Source organism: Leptinotarsa decemlineata, unplaced genomic scaffold, assembly GCF_025532065.1.
Source record: "Leptinotarsa decemlineata unplaced genomic scaffold, Ldec_3_MD MMD2_tig00026282_RagTag_RagTag, whole genome shotgun sequence".
In the NCBI taxonomy this organism is placed as follows: domain Eukaryota; kingdom Metazoa; phylum Arthropoda; class Insecta; order Coleoptera; family Chrysomelidae; genus Leptinotarsa; species Leptinotarsa decemlineata.
The window spans coordinates 9,479,140-9,494,806 of record NW_027412668.1 but is presented as its reverse complement, the minus strand read 5'-3'; the positions used below and the strand labels follow the sequence as shown (position 1 = coordinate 9,494,806).

General features: G+C 36.4%; 1 protein-coding gene and 1 long non-coding RNA gene across 2 annotated transcripts in view; one reads left to right on the top strand and one right to left on the bottom strand.

The window, feature by feature from the left end:
- Positions 1 to 15,667, top strand: part of LOC141484654 (limbic system-associated membrane protein) — a 100,268-nt gene that overhangs the window by 69,638 nt on the left and 14,963 nt on the right. The window lies entirely within an intron of this gene.
- On the bottom strand, positions 6,857 to 8,499 carry LOC141484655 (uncharacterized). The gene is made up of 3 exons (XR_012466727.1): positions 8,004 to 8,499; positions 7,719 to 7,944; positions 6,857 to 7,661 (listed from the first exon to the last, which is right to left on the bottom strand). It is a non-coding gene; the product is annotated as an uncharacterized lncRNA (long non-coding RNA).

Sequence of the window (15,667 nt, the reverse complement as noted above, 5' to 3'; positions counted from 1 at the left end):
TGAGTGCGGAAAATTCTATATCAGTGAAACTAAAAGGCCATTGAATGTTCGCATTGCAGAGCACAAGAGACACACATAGCGAAAGGTAACCAGCAAATCAGGAATAGCAGAGTATGTTTGGACCCATCAATATAACATCGAGTGGTCCCAGGCTGAGATCATACTCAGAGAGAAACATTGTTATAGGAGGAAATTCAAAGAAGTCGCATACATGTTATCAGCCAAGCCATCGTGAAGATACGCAATATATGAAAACCCTTCATCAAGCGAAAAATGGCTAACTCGCGCCAAACGGTAATCTCCCACTAAACTATTGGAGCGGAAAAAGGAAAGCGGAGATAAGTGAAAGTACTCAAATGACCCATAAATAGGTAGTCATCTCTCGGATTGTGTACTAACAATCGAAACATTGTGAAGTAACTTGGCTTGGAATCTCTTAACTTTTTATTCTTAGGTCAATTGTTCTATTTTTACGTGGTTTTCATTTCACTATCATTTCATTTTATGTTTTTTTGTTCAATATAATTGTTATTTTCGGCTATTCATTTTTAAATCTTCATTTTTAGTTCTTTCAGGGATTTCAAATCATTTTATATAATATCAGACAATAGAAGTCCGAACTAATGAAATTCATCCTGAAACATTGTCAGTCACCTTTGAACAAATCAATAATAAATCTGTCAATATGAATTCCACCATAATTACACAATTATTTAATGAATAGATTTTGATTATAAAATATAAAAATATAATTGACTTACTTATGACTTGATAGTGGGTCGTAGTGTGACTTTGCTTTCTTTACAGGAGGCTGTTCACTTTCAGTATCTAAGTTATCACTGTCCGACATATGGACCGGGAGGAATATTGGATTGAAGAGAGAGTGTGTCAGAATAATTTATGAAAGCGTAGCGAAACCTGCAGCTATGTATGGTGTGCAAGTGTGGGGGAGTAGAATGCATAATAGTAGAGTCAGGAGACTGCTGAGCGCGGCCCAGAGGCCTTTTCTTATTGCCGCATGTGGGGCGTATAGGACGGCGCCAACAGCCGCGCTCAGTATGATCACGGGGATAGCCCCACTTCATATAGAAGCTGGAGCTAGATATCATGAGTGGAGAATGAACGGGGAAAGGAAGATTGAAAACAGATTGAAAGGTGTAGATAAGATACTTCCCTGGATGCAAGAGGGGTTACTGGAGGAGACGCAGGACGAAGGGATGACCGAGGTGTATGTGGATGCCGGAGCGAGGATGGACGAGGAAAGAATGGGCATTGGGTGGGCGTATGAATGGAACGATGGTGAATGGGATGTAGGGAATGAGAGGATTCCCGAGCAGAGCAGTTTGAATGAAGCGAAACTGATTGCGATAGAGAAGGTGATAGAAATGTGGGGCATGAATGGAAACGTTAGAGGGATTAGTGACTCCGCAATAGCGGTGGAAAGGATGAAAGTGGTACGAGTGAAGAATAAAAGGGTGGCTAGAATACAGATAATGGTTGAGGCGAGGTATGAAAGGGGGGCACGGACCGAAATCGTATGGCGAAGAGGTCAACAACATGACAATCCAGGCAATGGAAAGGCCCACAAGAAGGCCGTGAAAGGAATGCGTAGGGATAATATTTCATGGAATGTGAGGAAATTGAGTAGTAAGAGTGATGAGAGAAAGAGGATAAAGGAATGGATCAAGGAAGAATGACAGCGAGAATGGGATAACGGCATGACTGGGCGACTGCTCTACGGAGTCTGTGAAGCAGTCGGGTATGAGTCACTGGAACTGTCGAGGAAGTCAGTCCAGCTGTTCACGGGGTACGGTAATTTCCCGGGATACCTGGCTAGGTTTAACCTGGCGCCGGAGGTGCCGTGCCCTTGTGGATGGGGGGGAGCTTGAACCGCAGAACATGTGATAGGGAGATGTATGGACGGTGATAGAACTGGGTAGCGCGAATGGAAAGAACGGCTGGAACAAGAAAAGGGAAGAATGCAGCTGAGAGACAGGAATGGAAGGAGAAATCAATGGACACGTGTGGCAAATGAGTGGGCAGAGAGTGTTGATGAGAGGGATGGATGAGAGGCAAGCTACCAATATTGTTGCTTAAGATGGAACGACGACGATCTTTCCAATCTAGGCAATACACTCCTTGGAATACACTTGGAATACACTCTAACTGATTTGTAAAACTCCAACAGCTAGCAAAATGAATTGTTGAACAGAGAGTATAGAAATATGTGTATATATCTGAATTATGATGATACAGCACTTCCTTTTGATATGGAAAAACTTGTGAATATTCATATATCACCGTACATATAATTGTTCAGTTAAGTTTAATTTGTTAATTTGGAATATGTAAAGAAATGGAAATTTTTGTTTTGTATTCAATAAAGTTAATGGTCTTTGACCCCCGGTGATTTGGACGAGCACGGGTCTTTTGGCAGTGGTGACGCATGGATAGATGGAAGATGCCTAATTGAGAGGCTTTCGAGCCAGGACAGCGCAGGGCAATGGCATTATTCATTCCCGACATATTTTATTTTCAATTATCCATTCAGTGAAAAATAGGTTATTGTTGTTCAGGGATTTCAAAAAATTTTATATAGTAGACAATGGAAGTCCGAACTAGTGAAATTCATCATGAAATATTATCGATCACCTTCAAACAAAGGTTAATGTATTCTGTAGTAAACACAACTGTATATACTATAGGTATACCGGCTCAGTTCAGCGAGAGAGATGGTGTTTCGCCAGACAAGTGGAAAGAGAATCGCACAGTCGTTTGCGCATGGTGATCCATCGCCATGGAATGCCTTGCCACGGCAACAATTGGTTTACGTGCGGCTTTGCGAGTTTCACATCATCAAGATTCACATCTGCAAGTTGAGGATCCGTAACGAACCCTGCTTGTTTAATTTTTTTTTTGCGTCAGAAATTCCAGTCCAACCTTTCAGGTGTAGAGAACTGGAATATGAAAACCAGTGGGAAAGAAGTGTGACTCGGGGGACAAATTTAAGAATTTCGTTAAGCATTCGCCTGTTTGTTCTATTCAAGATGAATCGTTTCATTTGATCATTCGACTGAACCACCTTGTAACTGTTAACGTCGCCCTATCGCAGTTCCATTTTCATTACATTACATCCAAAGTTCGTCCCATTCAAAGCGTTGCCGAAGCATGAAGCAGCATTGCATTGTTTATTGCTAATAAAAACAGAACACCAACTATTCGGGCTTTCTCCTAGACTCCTAATGGCGCATCAGCACAAAACTTATTAAAGACAATAATAGTTGACTGCGTGTGCCTTCAAAATGGGCTATCATTAGGCGGAGCCCTCATTACATATTGTCACATGTTCGGTTCTAATTACATGTAATACACCCATTAAGGAGTAGCAAGCGCGGCTGCGAACATAAATTCGGTGTTGAAACTATTTTTCACTCAGATAAGCGTAATCAACTCATTCGGCGGTTTGAATGGCCTCATTAATAAGGTTTTTCGTGAGGGTGTGTGGTTGGGTTTTATTTTATTAGATCGCTCACGTTTCGGTGTTTTATCAATGAGTTGTTGTTGAATTATGAACTTTGGTGAAATATAACTGGATGATAAGCGAATATGTTAATCTTGGTACTGTTTTCTATACGGGGTGTTTATTAAACATGCGGCAAAAATTCAAGGGACTTTTCCTTGGACTATTCTAAGGATATTTGGGCCTCCAATGATTTTTTATAGGGCGCTTTGTTTCGAAAATACGGGGCAAAAAAGAATTTAGACAATAACAATTCATTACCAGAAGTTACATGTAGACAGTAGAAAGTATTTCTTTCAAAGAAGATCAAAGGTTGATTTGAAATTTTTATCTCTATTGGAGAAACTATTACTTCATGCCAACAGCGTCATGTTCCACAAGAGTATCACATTTTTTTAACGAAGAAATCAAATTTCTTGGCCTTTCAACGACATCATTCGTTTGATTATATTATTGCGAAGATGAACTCTCAAAATCTACCACCTATTTAAAGAGAAAAATAAACTGTATCAAATTAAGAGCAATATCAATTTGTTATGAAAACATATTTTTCGTTTGAATTTGAAACTGTATCTTTTCAAATAACTCATTTCGTCAATAACAAGAGTTTTGTGAATCTATATACATATTCATATTCCATATTTATATGCACGAATTTTGCATAGAATGAACAGGATTTTTTTGAAGAAGTATTTCATTCATTTCAGTTTGAAAAAACTGTGTCATTTGAACTTAGATATTATTGAAAAAAATTTGAATTTAGTATTATGCGCGCACGCACCAGTATGTGTTGGATAGTGACGTTGGTGTGTTGTGATTTTGAGAAGGAAGTGTTTTTTGTGTCTGTTTAGGTAGTGAGTGCAATTCTTTTCCGATTACTTTGTATCTAATGGAACAGATTTTACAAGACTGAGGTCTTACACAGTTGGAAGATATTTTCATGGGTAAGTATTATAATTGGATAAAATTGAGGTGTTCGGCTTACTTGAGAAAGAAACTTCGCTATATCAGTAAGTACTGCGTTGTATACCTAGTACCGAAGAGAAAGTGGTAAATTTTAACAGCAACTCTTGATTTTGCCCTCATTTTGCGAAAATTATATCAAAGCTTCGATATTTTTTACACATGCATTATTACATTTGCCGAGCTCTGCAAGTGTATATTAATTTGAACTGAAAAATCCTCCACGTTGATTCAAATTCGTCAATATCTTGTTTTGAACATATATTTTATCTTGTTTTAAATAAGTCCATTTTTCTAAATAAAATTTGATTTTCTCTTAATTCACTTTATGTTGAATGAGAGGTACTTATAGTTTCAACAATAAATTATAATACAAAATATACCAAAATAGACAGAAATAGGTGTAAAAAGCACCTAAATATGATAGCCACTATCTGATTTCAATATGTAAATGTTTGTTGAATTCCGAAATGTCTTGGCTTTCTGTAATTACTTAATGTTTTTATGTTATTCATTGGGAACAAATTGAATATACCCTACTCAGCTTCAAATTATTTAATATATTTCCTTTAGGAATGTAAGAAATAGGTAGAAATATTACCAAACTCACTAGAGGAGAAATCAAAAACGTGAAAACAGTGAATGTTTTTATTCAAATAGCGAATCTCACACCTATAAGTATGTTTGTATGATCATGAGTTGAATTTTTCAAATTGAACATTTAATATTTTCCATTGATTCTGTAGTAATACTCACACAAAACTTTAAATTCCTATAACGGTTCCAAAATGATAATTTTAAAAGGCAATTTTTCTATGAAGACTTCTGCCCATTTCAAAGGGATTTGAGGTACCTACCTCTTTTGAATTGATTATTTATTTCCGATCAAGGAATATCTAAGCACCTTTCAACTTGCTAGGAATCGTGTGTTAAACAATAAGACATCAGACAAGTTTAAAATTTTGAGGGTTGTCGTTCGTATGCGAACAACAATTGGGTTGCTCAACAGAATAAACCCACTCAAACAGTTTTTTATTGAAAAAAAAGTTTTTTTTTGATCAAGTGGCAGCTGTTTTCATAGCTGTGCTGATTTCTTCTTTCGTTTCAGAATCCAATTGATGTTCCGACAATTGTGGATAAACAAAAGCAGAATGCAGAACTTGATAGACGATAGTGATTTTTTTTATGTTATTTACCAGAATGGCATCTAGTTTGGAAAACTGTATTCGTGTAAAATTACTAACAAATTATAGTGTTGTTTTTACAGGCCTCGATTTTTTTTTTTTTATTTGTTAATTTGTAATTTGCCAAGAATATGTCACTTTTCTTATTCTGTATGATCTCTCGATAATGTCTATTAAATTTTTTTTTATCAAATGCATTTTCAGGATAATATTTATAATTTGCAATTGCTTCAAATAAACCCATCATGATATATAATGTATTATTCAATTGCTTTCCTTACTACTTATAGCTGTTCATATTACAGATGGGATACTTCGAATTCAAGTCTAAAGACATCCGTATGAGAGGGACAGTTTATAAACAGAAGCATAAGTTCATCTTTGATAAAGTAAATGAGTTTATTTGATTCATACAAATAAAAGCGTTTGAATGAAAAATGATTCTCTCCAAAGGAAAACAATAGGCGTCAGTCCATTAAACCTACTGTGTAGGTATATAGAGACTGGCTTGAACGTTTGAAGTTCCATTTGCTTTAGATTTGTTTATTGCCAGTCTTCAAGCATAGCCCATTGACTAATAAGAAAACAATTAATTTCTCCTACGGAGATATTTAAATAGTGATCCAAGTTCTTTCGAAACCCAAAAAAGTTTTGCTTCGAGATTAATTTTGCTCCCACTGAAGAATGCATACTTACTTCTCTTGAGCTAATGTGATGATTTCTATTGAAATGTATGCACAATTTTGGTGAAATATTTTTCTTTTACTTGAAAGAAGCGTTTATTCAGTCCATTCGAATCAATTATTCAAATTCAACTTGAGGTAATATTTTTCTCAGTTTATAAAAATATTTCTTCATGAATATACGAGAACAAGATTTCTTCAAATCGAGATAATGTTCTTTACTTTGAGATTTTAATTTTTACTCTGTAATCTTTCTCAATCTACAAGAACTGTTGAAAATGACTACACCCCGCTCGGATGCAAAAATCCAATTTTCCCCACAAAACTTTTTCAGAAACACCAGTATCGTTTCTGATTGCGTTACACCCAGCAATTACTCGATTTCTCAAATCTTCCACAACTTCCCCTGTAATCAAAATGTTGTTGATAGGTACTAACGGAATTTTTAGATATTTTATCACTTGGTAGGTCAAGTATAGTGCGCTATACTTTCATTTTGACTACGTTAATAATTTTATTTCTGACCGGGATATTATAAGCTTATATCGTCATAGTTACGCTATCAATAAAGAGGGTCATAACTCCCTTGGGACATTATAGATTTTATAATTCCCTCTACCTTTCACAAGTAAAAATGAATAGAAATGAAAACTGAACCATATTTTATTTATTCACGTCATTACAAATAATAAATGTACAATTTTGAAATGTTCCCTGAAAATTACTTCCGCCACTGGAAATAATTTCTTTTTTTGTATGGCTGGAGCTTCTGTTCACTACAGTCGAGGTACCTGCCTCTTCTGATGACAAAGTAGACAACATACGCGCCGTTTTATTTCTCAATTCAATGCTATCCTCCAAATACCCCTCCGCCACCGTGGAACTTTTCCAACCTCCGTGTCTTTTTAAGTTAGTCATAGTTGCTCCTGCATTGGCTAGAGCAGTAGCAGAAGTGCGATGAAGGCAATGTCCCGTATAGGAAGATGAGTTTGGCAATCCTAAATACATTGCGATTTTGCTGGGGATTTTCCCAAACATGTTTTTTCCAATTGGCTGATATGTACATTTATTTTGTCGGAAGCTCAAAAAAAAGCGTTCAATACCTTTAGGACGCAAAGACATATAAAGTCTTAATAAAGGCAAAGCGGAGAACTCTTTTTCATCCACAAATGTAAATTTCTTCGATACACCAGTTTTACTTTCCGGTACGTTCACTACCATAACGGAATCCCGGTCCTCTATATCCGATATCTTCATATTCAAAAATTCCTGACTTCTGCATCCTCCAAAATAACCCATAATCAAAACAACCTATAACAAAAAAAAGGAAATAAATACACACAAAAAGGAAAATGAGAAAAAAATTACCTTATGCAATAAATGAATATCATTAGGAGCGTCCTTTAGGAATCTGATAACATCTTTAGGAGATAAAACAGCAGACTTTTTCGGCTTATAACTCTTACTCTTCCGTTTCTAAAAAGCCTGTAGTTCATTGAACTTGGTGATATCTCGTTTCTCATGTATAGTCACCATCGATTTTAGCATTGACCATTTAGTCCATAAAGAATTCGGACTACTTATACGTTTCTGACTGAAACGAATAAACACAATTACTACCAAATCTACCGAAAAACATAGAAAATTCCTTACCAGTTCTTGAAAATATGACAGAAATACAGTTTCAGTGACATCTTTTGGCATAACATTTTTCCGTGTCAGCCAGTCCAGATATATCTTGTATTCTTTTTGGTATACGGCTTCACTTTTCGATGGAATTAATGATTCGCTTGCTTGTTCAGCTTTTTTCTAAATATCCTCCATTATATTTGGGGTAGAAAACACGTTTTCACCGCAAACACAGCTTGATAACAAAGTTCTGTTTATAAACAAGTAACATAGCAACAACCTAGCAACAAGAAAACTCTACTATAATCAACGGTACCTGATTCAAATATACCGGGAAGGTAATGAATTGGTACATTTTTCCGTTTCAAAAATGAACAAAATTTTATTGAAATCGGTCAGAAATAAAATTATCTATGTACCACGGGAATTAATGAGCCTTAATAACCTCAGGCAATTGCTGTCCCTCGGGCCACAGGCCCTCGGGACGCAAACTTTGCCATCGGTAATTAAGGCCCTCCTAATTCCCTTGATACATAAATAACTATTAAAATCATCAACATTCTTATTATCGACATTTTTTTCGCCCCGTATCTTCCAAACAAAGCGCCTAATCAAAAATCATCAAAGCCCAAAAAATCATTCGACAATGCACTACTCGAATCTATAATATCAACCCTGGCTGGAAAAGGCATACAATCGACCATAACTAGATGGACTTGTGAAAAAAGTTTTTGGCTTTCTACTACTCCATCTTGATACCAAAAATGTGGGAATCTTCCAAAGAAAGGAAGAAAGTAATCAATTTTGAAATAAGTAACTCTATAAATGGATGTGTAGATCATGCAAAGAAGCAACTTTTAGACACAAACTGGAGGAAAGCCCCCCTGAAACAGCCACTTTCATATAAACATTGAATTACACGAAAGAAAAATCCTTTCGATACGAATACTTTTATATGAACACTGAATTATACAGAAGACACTATTCTCTACTCAGTTCGTATTCCACACATTCGTTTTATGTCATGCTGGTGAAAAGAACGACTGCAACTGCAACTACAACTCTTCAAGACGAGGCCATTAGATTCAGGGTCACCAGGAAGTGGGGTACTATATCCCCTTCCGTGGTCGGTCCTGATGGATTGTCTGCCTGATTTCTTCGTTGGAAGAGAAGTAAATCTGCCATCTTAAACAGGTGACCTCGTCATATTGGCAAGCTCCACGCAAGCTCCAAAGTACGATTAAAGTGGTTCACAGTGGACGCTATTGGGAGCAGATGTCTATCAATCCCAGCAGAACTGTGATAATCCCCTTCACTAGGAGGAGAAAACGCTACTTTTCCTCAATGGTGAGGTAATTCCATTCAGAACGTTTGTGAAATATCTTGGAATTTTACTTGATAAAAAATCACCTGGAACGCTCACTTGGAAAAAGTTTTACAAAAATCCAAGGCTGTTCCTATGGACATGTTAAAGGATTTATAGAAGAACTTGAAATTTAGATCGCTAACAAATCTATTGGATATATGTGATGATTTTCAGACCAATGAACACTTAGGTAGCAAATACCTAGTGACCGAAGGCTTCACAGTAAACGACTCAGGCGAAACTCTTTAGCTTATAGAAACAGGCTCGTCTGGCTATCTGTAATTCCATCAGTAACACACAGTCAGCAGCCATGGAGATCCTTCTAGATTTACCACCTCTTCACATTTTTCTGGAGATAGAGGATAGATGGACTGCAAATAGACTTTTGCACTTCGCCAATTGCACAAATCAATCTCATGTATAGTACCTACATTAAACTGCAGGTCGACACTGAGAGTCACAGCATTCTGAGAATAACCTTCAAACTTTCTCCTCTAACTATCAACAACGAACTGCCTATTCACTACTTCTTCCGAGTAGAGTGGACTGGATCCTCCGGAAGAAGGAAATATCAAGGGCAGATAGTTGTAGGTTCACAGATGGATCAAAACACTTTCAGGCTCTGGTGTTTTCAGTTGTAGACAAGGACAGAGGTACTAACCTGCCTAGGGATCTATGTCACTGTATTTTAATTGTGAATCTTTGCTGTTGAATTGTGTGCGGAGAGACTGGTAGAGTACAACCTCATACACAATTAAAAAAAACCTGGACAGTCGAGCGGTGATGTAAGCTTTCTTCTTTTACCGAGCAACGTCTCAATTGGTAGTAAATTGTCAAAAATGACTCTCCTCAATAGAAAGACTCAACGAATGGTCTGCGGTCTGGATTCCTGGCAACGCTGGCCTGGAAGGCAATGAGGTTATCGATTCCCTCACGAAGGAGGGTGCTGCCAACAGCTTCATCATACCAGAACAGTTAATGGCATTGCTTTAGGTTTCGCCAAAAAAATATTGAACACCTGGATGACGAGAAGATTTAAGGCTTTCTGCGAAATCTTTCAGGATTGGCTCACTTCGAAGTTTGAATCCAAGCAGTTGTTGAACTAGAGTAGTGATGAACTGCGATGTCTAACAGGCCTCCTCACTGATCACTGTCGTCTGAATCGTCATATACAGAGACTCGGATTGTCGAAAGGCAGCGTGTGTCGCCTCTGTTTGGAAAATGATGAAACAGTAGAGCAAATACTTTGTGCCTGCTCCACTGCAGACTGAATCAGGTTTTCAGGATTCAGCAGAGCCACACTCTTACCATCTGACCTGAAAGATCACTTACCATAGAAACTAATCGGCTTCGTTAAGAAGCTGGGTTTTTTTGTTCAAGATTGAATAGGTGTGAGCCACAATAAACCTTTGCGAGTTGGGGTTGAGGGTCGAATAGACCCACTCACTTTTGGCTTAGCCTAACCTTACCTCACTTCGGATAGAAGTTTTAAATATGTAATACATTTTTTGCAATCAATGTTTCCAAATGGAAATGAATTAGCAAGTACATCAATAATTTGATACTGAACAATGAAACGAAATGAAGAGTATCGAAGCACGCGAAAAACAGGTGAGGTGATTGAAATTGCTCGACTGCGTATTGATATAAAACTACATTATCATACAAAATTGGCAAAAAATGAATACTTCTCTCCACCAAGAACCATTTTTTTGATCTTTTGCTTTACTATTGTATTTATAATAGATTCATTTTGAAGAGGAGATACAGAGCTTCAAAAAAGATTGAAGCACATGTTATAGTATAACTGATTTCTTTCATCCAACTTTTCCCTAGTAGCTCTGTCATTCAATATCTGTACATCTGAAATCTGAATTTTTTTATCTAGTAACTCAATTGTAAGTATTTCATTAGCTTTCGACATGAATATTACTGGAGTTTTTTTTCTAACACCAAACAGTTATTTCAACACCTCGACATATGTTTCGGCTACCAAGTGATCATCTTCAAGAGGAAGGAGATGAGTTTAATATATGTTTCTGAGATGATCCCTCGGTGATCAAAACACGTGTAGGGGTGTTGAAAATAACGGTTTGGTGTTGGGAAAAAACTCCAGTTATATTCATTACTATACCAAAGGTTCGAAACAGTGCATCATAAGCTATAGACATACTAATTTCTACATCTGTTTATCACTTAGTGCTTTTCTGTTACTGAACAGGCGATGGTGTCTGTTGAGTAGCCTATAAGTATGAAAATCAAAATAGAATAAAATACAAATTCTGACTACCAACAAAATATCTTATTGTGAGAATATAAAATCAACTACAGAATACAAAACGCTTTTCATGTCGACCCAACCGACAAATTTTTGAAGGAATAATCTGAAAAATTATAGAAACTAATTAAGGATCTGGCGGATGTATGAGCCACGTTTCAAACTCGTGAAAGTTGAAAAATCTGTTGCATTGTTTAAACGAGCGTAAAGGATATAAACAAAGTCTGGTCCGAAGCCAAGTTTTATGTGTTGTGCAAAGTTAAATCATCATTCTGTATAATTAAAAGAGTTATTGAGAAGTTTTCTATTTTTCGCTTTCAGTTCTGAATGAAATAACACTTCTGCAGATTATATTTTTCCATGGCGCTCGGTCAAAGTTTCGTAGTTCGTGAAACACACGCTCATTTATTTGTCTCCATTTCCCATTAAAAACTTTTCAGCCAGAAACATTGATACATCAGAGTTCATTCACATCGTTCGTTTTTCTCAAATATACATTTTAGAAACTTATTGTAACTCATAATCCGTAACAATTCAACTATCACTGAAAAATCGAACTTGATATGCTGATAGTACTATAATCACTGAAATCGAAACAAATGTAGAGACTATATGGAGGACAAATACATATCTATGTTTCACGTAGTTCAAAGTGCAAAAGTATCTAGAACATGTACTGAAGAACATAGAAACCTTCATCAGAACGGCAAAATAAATTCAACATATACTAGTGACCTCCTCAGATCTTGGATTGAAATTGTTCATTTTCAGAAAGAAGACTTCAAACTCAAATTCTTGGAAACTATGAAAATTATCAAATTGGAAAGTTCACACTTTCTGATGAGATAACAAATATATTCGAGAAACATTTCTTCATTGAATTTGTTTTGATGACAGATGATCGTACTTTGGAATGCTTTCTAATCTAATCAGACAGTTGAATCTAGATCATAATTATTCATTTCATTAGAACACATGTGGAAGTTATTGTTTGAAATTATTATGAGATAGGAATAATCTCTACTATACTTCTTGAGAAAGTAATTTTATAGAGAAACATGTATCACGAATTCATCAACCTATCACAGTATAATCACAATGAACTATGAGAGTGAATTTTGGTAGCAATTTGACAGTATTTCTCCAAGGATACACTGATATTGCTTCTTTCAAAAATAACAAATGGCGGATTCTTTTTTAACTATTTTCGAAGTGTTCAACTGTACATATTATAAAAAATACATAGATTCCCGAACTAGCATAGATAGAATACATGTAGATCAAAATGAAATGAAACTCTTTTTCTAATGAAACAATATTCAAACTTCATTTTCTACATTTATTTTCTAAATTCCCTTTTCAAATACACAATCATATTGTGTACCTATCATGGACGAATATATGTATGTATATAAGTTTTTCCGTTAACAAGCTGTCGCACCCCTACGAACAACAACCCTCAGAAGTCGAAATATGTGCGAGCTAAGGACTAATGAAGTCCTTCCTTGAAAGGTGTGTTATTTTTCATATCTTGAGATACTTTTACAAACATCCTATTATGAAATTTGATTTTGTAGGCGAGGATGAAAATATAAAACAAATTTCCACTGGCCGTGGAAAAAATCGAAACCTTGTTGAAATTTAAGAAAAACTTGAAGGTGTTCCATTGTATTGAATGATATTCTTGATGAATACTTTCAAAATATTTTGGGGGTTGGAAGTGTTGTTTTTTTTTTGTTGTTCCTTTTGAGCGACTCATTTCAATTGCATCTGTAAGTTTTGCATGTTATAGGTATGCCAATTTTCCTTTGATTTCGAATGTTGTCACTATATGTGAAGTAATCTTCAGATTTTCTAATTTGAGAGTATTATTTTTGATTCCATCGTGTCTGCCGACGAAAAGGTCAGTTTTTCTGACCTTTTCGTCGGCAGACACCTAAATTTTTTCTATCCTTTCATAACTATATTGTCGTGGCCCAAATGGCTCGCTAATTGGAGGTTAACTCAGATGATAGGATTTATATAGAAATAATAATCATAGAAAGAAAATACTTGAGTTTATTGAAATGAAAGTACAACATAGCCCTCAACAAAGTTACGCTTTTTCAAAAATATAATTTAAGATGCCGACAATATGGAAGGTACATTTTCAGGGGTGATGGATCTGTTCCCGATTTTAGGTCGAAGTCTAATATTGCCAATCAGCATTTTTACGTTATCGCATTTATGCTAATTGCCGAATATCATAAATATATTCAGATGAATGAACTCATACTAGATCGATCATTCCAGTGCGATGCACCGGGTTTATAAATTTGGAAAATAAAATATTTTCAGAAATTAGTATTTTTAGTAATTTGGCTTTTGACACAATTCGTAACACTCGCTCCTTCACCAAGTTATTGAGAAGTTGTGTCATCCGCAACTTTACCGTCGGTTCGGGATTATTATAAGTTTGTATTGATCATACTCGTGAATGTGACCTAGAAGTTAAAATACGGCGAACTCCACATAATTCTGCGGGAGCCCCATTAGACATGTCTTCAACTAATACGGTCGCAAATTACGAACTAGAAATCGCAAGTTTCCCGTAGAGTCAACTCACAAGCACATCCTGACTGTTAATTTTATCTTTATGAAAGTAAATAATTTCTTCGAAACGCGAAAACTTTGCTGAATTCACTCATCAACACCGGAAGGGAAGTTGGGCTGAAAGCCGAATGATGGAAGGGTATTACGATACAGCCTTTGTTAACCGTTGTTGTGATAAATAATTGGTCTAGCTTACTTCCTGAATGGCCTCGTGTGGATTCCGAATGTTTATTCAATTTAGTTGGGAAATCAACTGCTGTGAACCGCTTCTAGATTTGGTGCAATGCCTCTTCCATTATGAGTGAACAACGTGGTCAGGCATGTCCATCAGGTAATGTTTAGCAGGAATAATAGCGTGTGGGTGTATGAAATTCCACCACACAGACAGAACTCTCTTATCTATCAAAATGGAAAAATTTTCGAATTTTCCAGAATACACATATTTTACAATGACATATACCAGAAACTCAAAAAAACTCTTTCAGTTATATCGCAAATCATTTTTTTTAAATACTTCAATTCAAGAAAATCAGAGCCTGGAGTGGCCCTCGAAATAACCTGAAGTGGCCTTTTCATAGCAAACTATTTTTCTCAAAAGTTCAAGCGCTATACATAACACGATGAAACAGTTCATTGCCTTCTTTGTTCTCTATGAAATTTTCATATCAGTGATATTATCATGAAGACAGTCGTGAACCACCATATCCTTAAATAATCGGAAAGGTTCAACATCTTGAGCAACCATCAAAATGGCTTTGGAAACAAAGATCAACAGGCGACCTTCTATGGTATGTCAGCTATATGTTTAATATTGCAATCGAGAAACATGAAGAGTCAAGATCTGTTGCGCTCGATATTTCCAAGGCCTTTGACCGTGTTTGGCATGAGGGTGCTGGCCAAACTTCAATGATATGGGTTGTCGGGTTTTTGTGTCTGACAGCTTCCTGAAAAAATTCTGAAAGTGGCCGTTGATGAGTATCTCTCGAATACTTTCACCATCAGCGCTGGTGTTCCCCAGGGATCCATATTGTCTCCAATACTCTTTTCATTTCATATCAACGACTTGAAAATAACCAAGAATCCCATATATTGCTCTGCTGACGACATCACACTTGTCTCGTCATTTCATTTGGATTCCAAGACATCTGCTACGGAGGCACATCTTCACCGGCAGCAGGAGGTTGTATATCTTAATAAATATCTGGTGGTGATTTCGAATTGGGGTGGAAGTAATCAGGTTCAATTCAATGCCACAAAAACTCAGGCATCGGTTTCCTCCAAGAAGATAAATGTCTCCGAATCGGATATAATAATGTCAGGTTCCGAACCAGAAAGCTGTGCACAACTCAGTAACTTTTGGTGCTTTATAAAGCTCAGTTCGGACCTTCTTTGGAGTATTATTGTTTGCGGGCTCTGCCCGCAAACGTACCCTGAAAATGCTGAATTCTATCC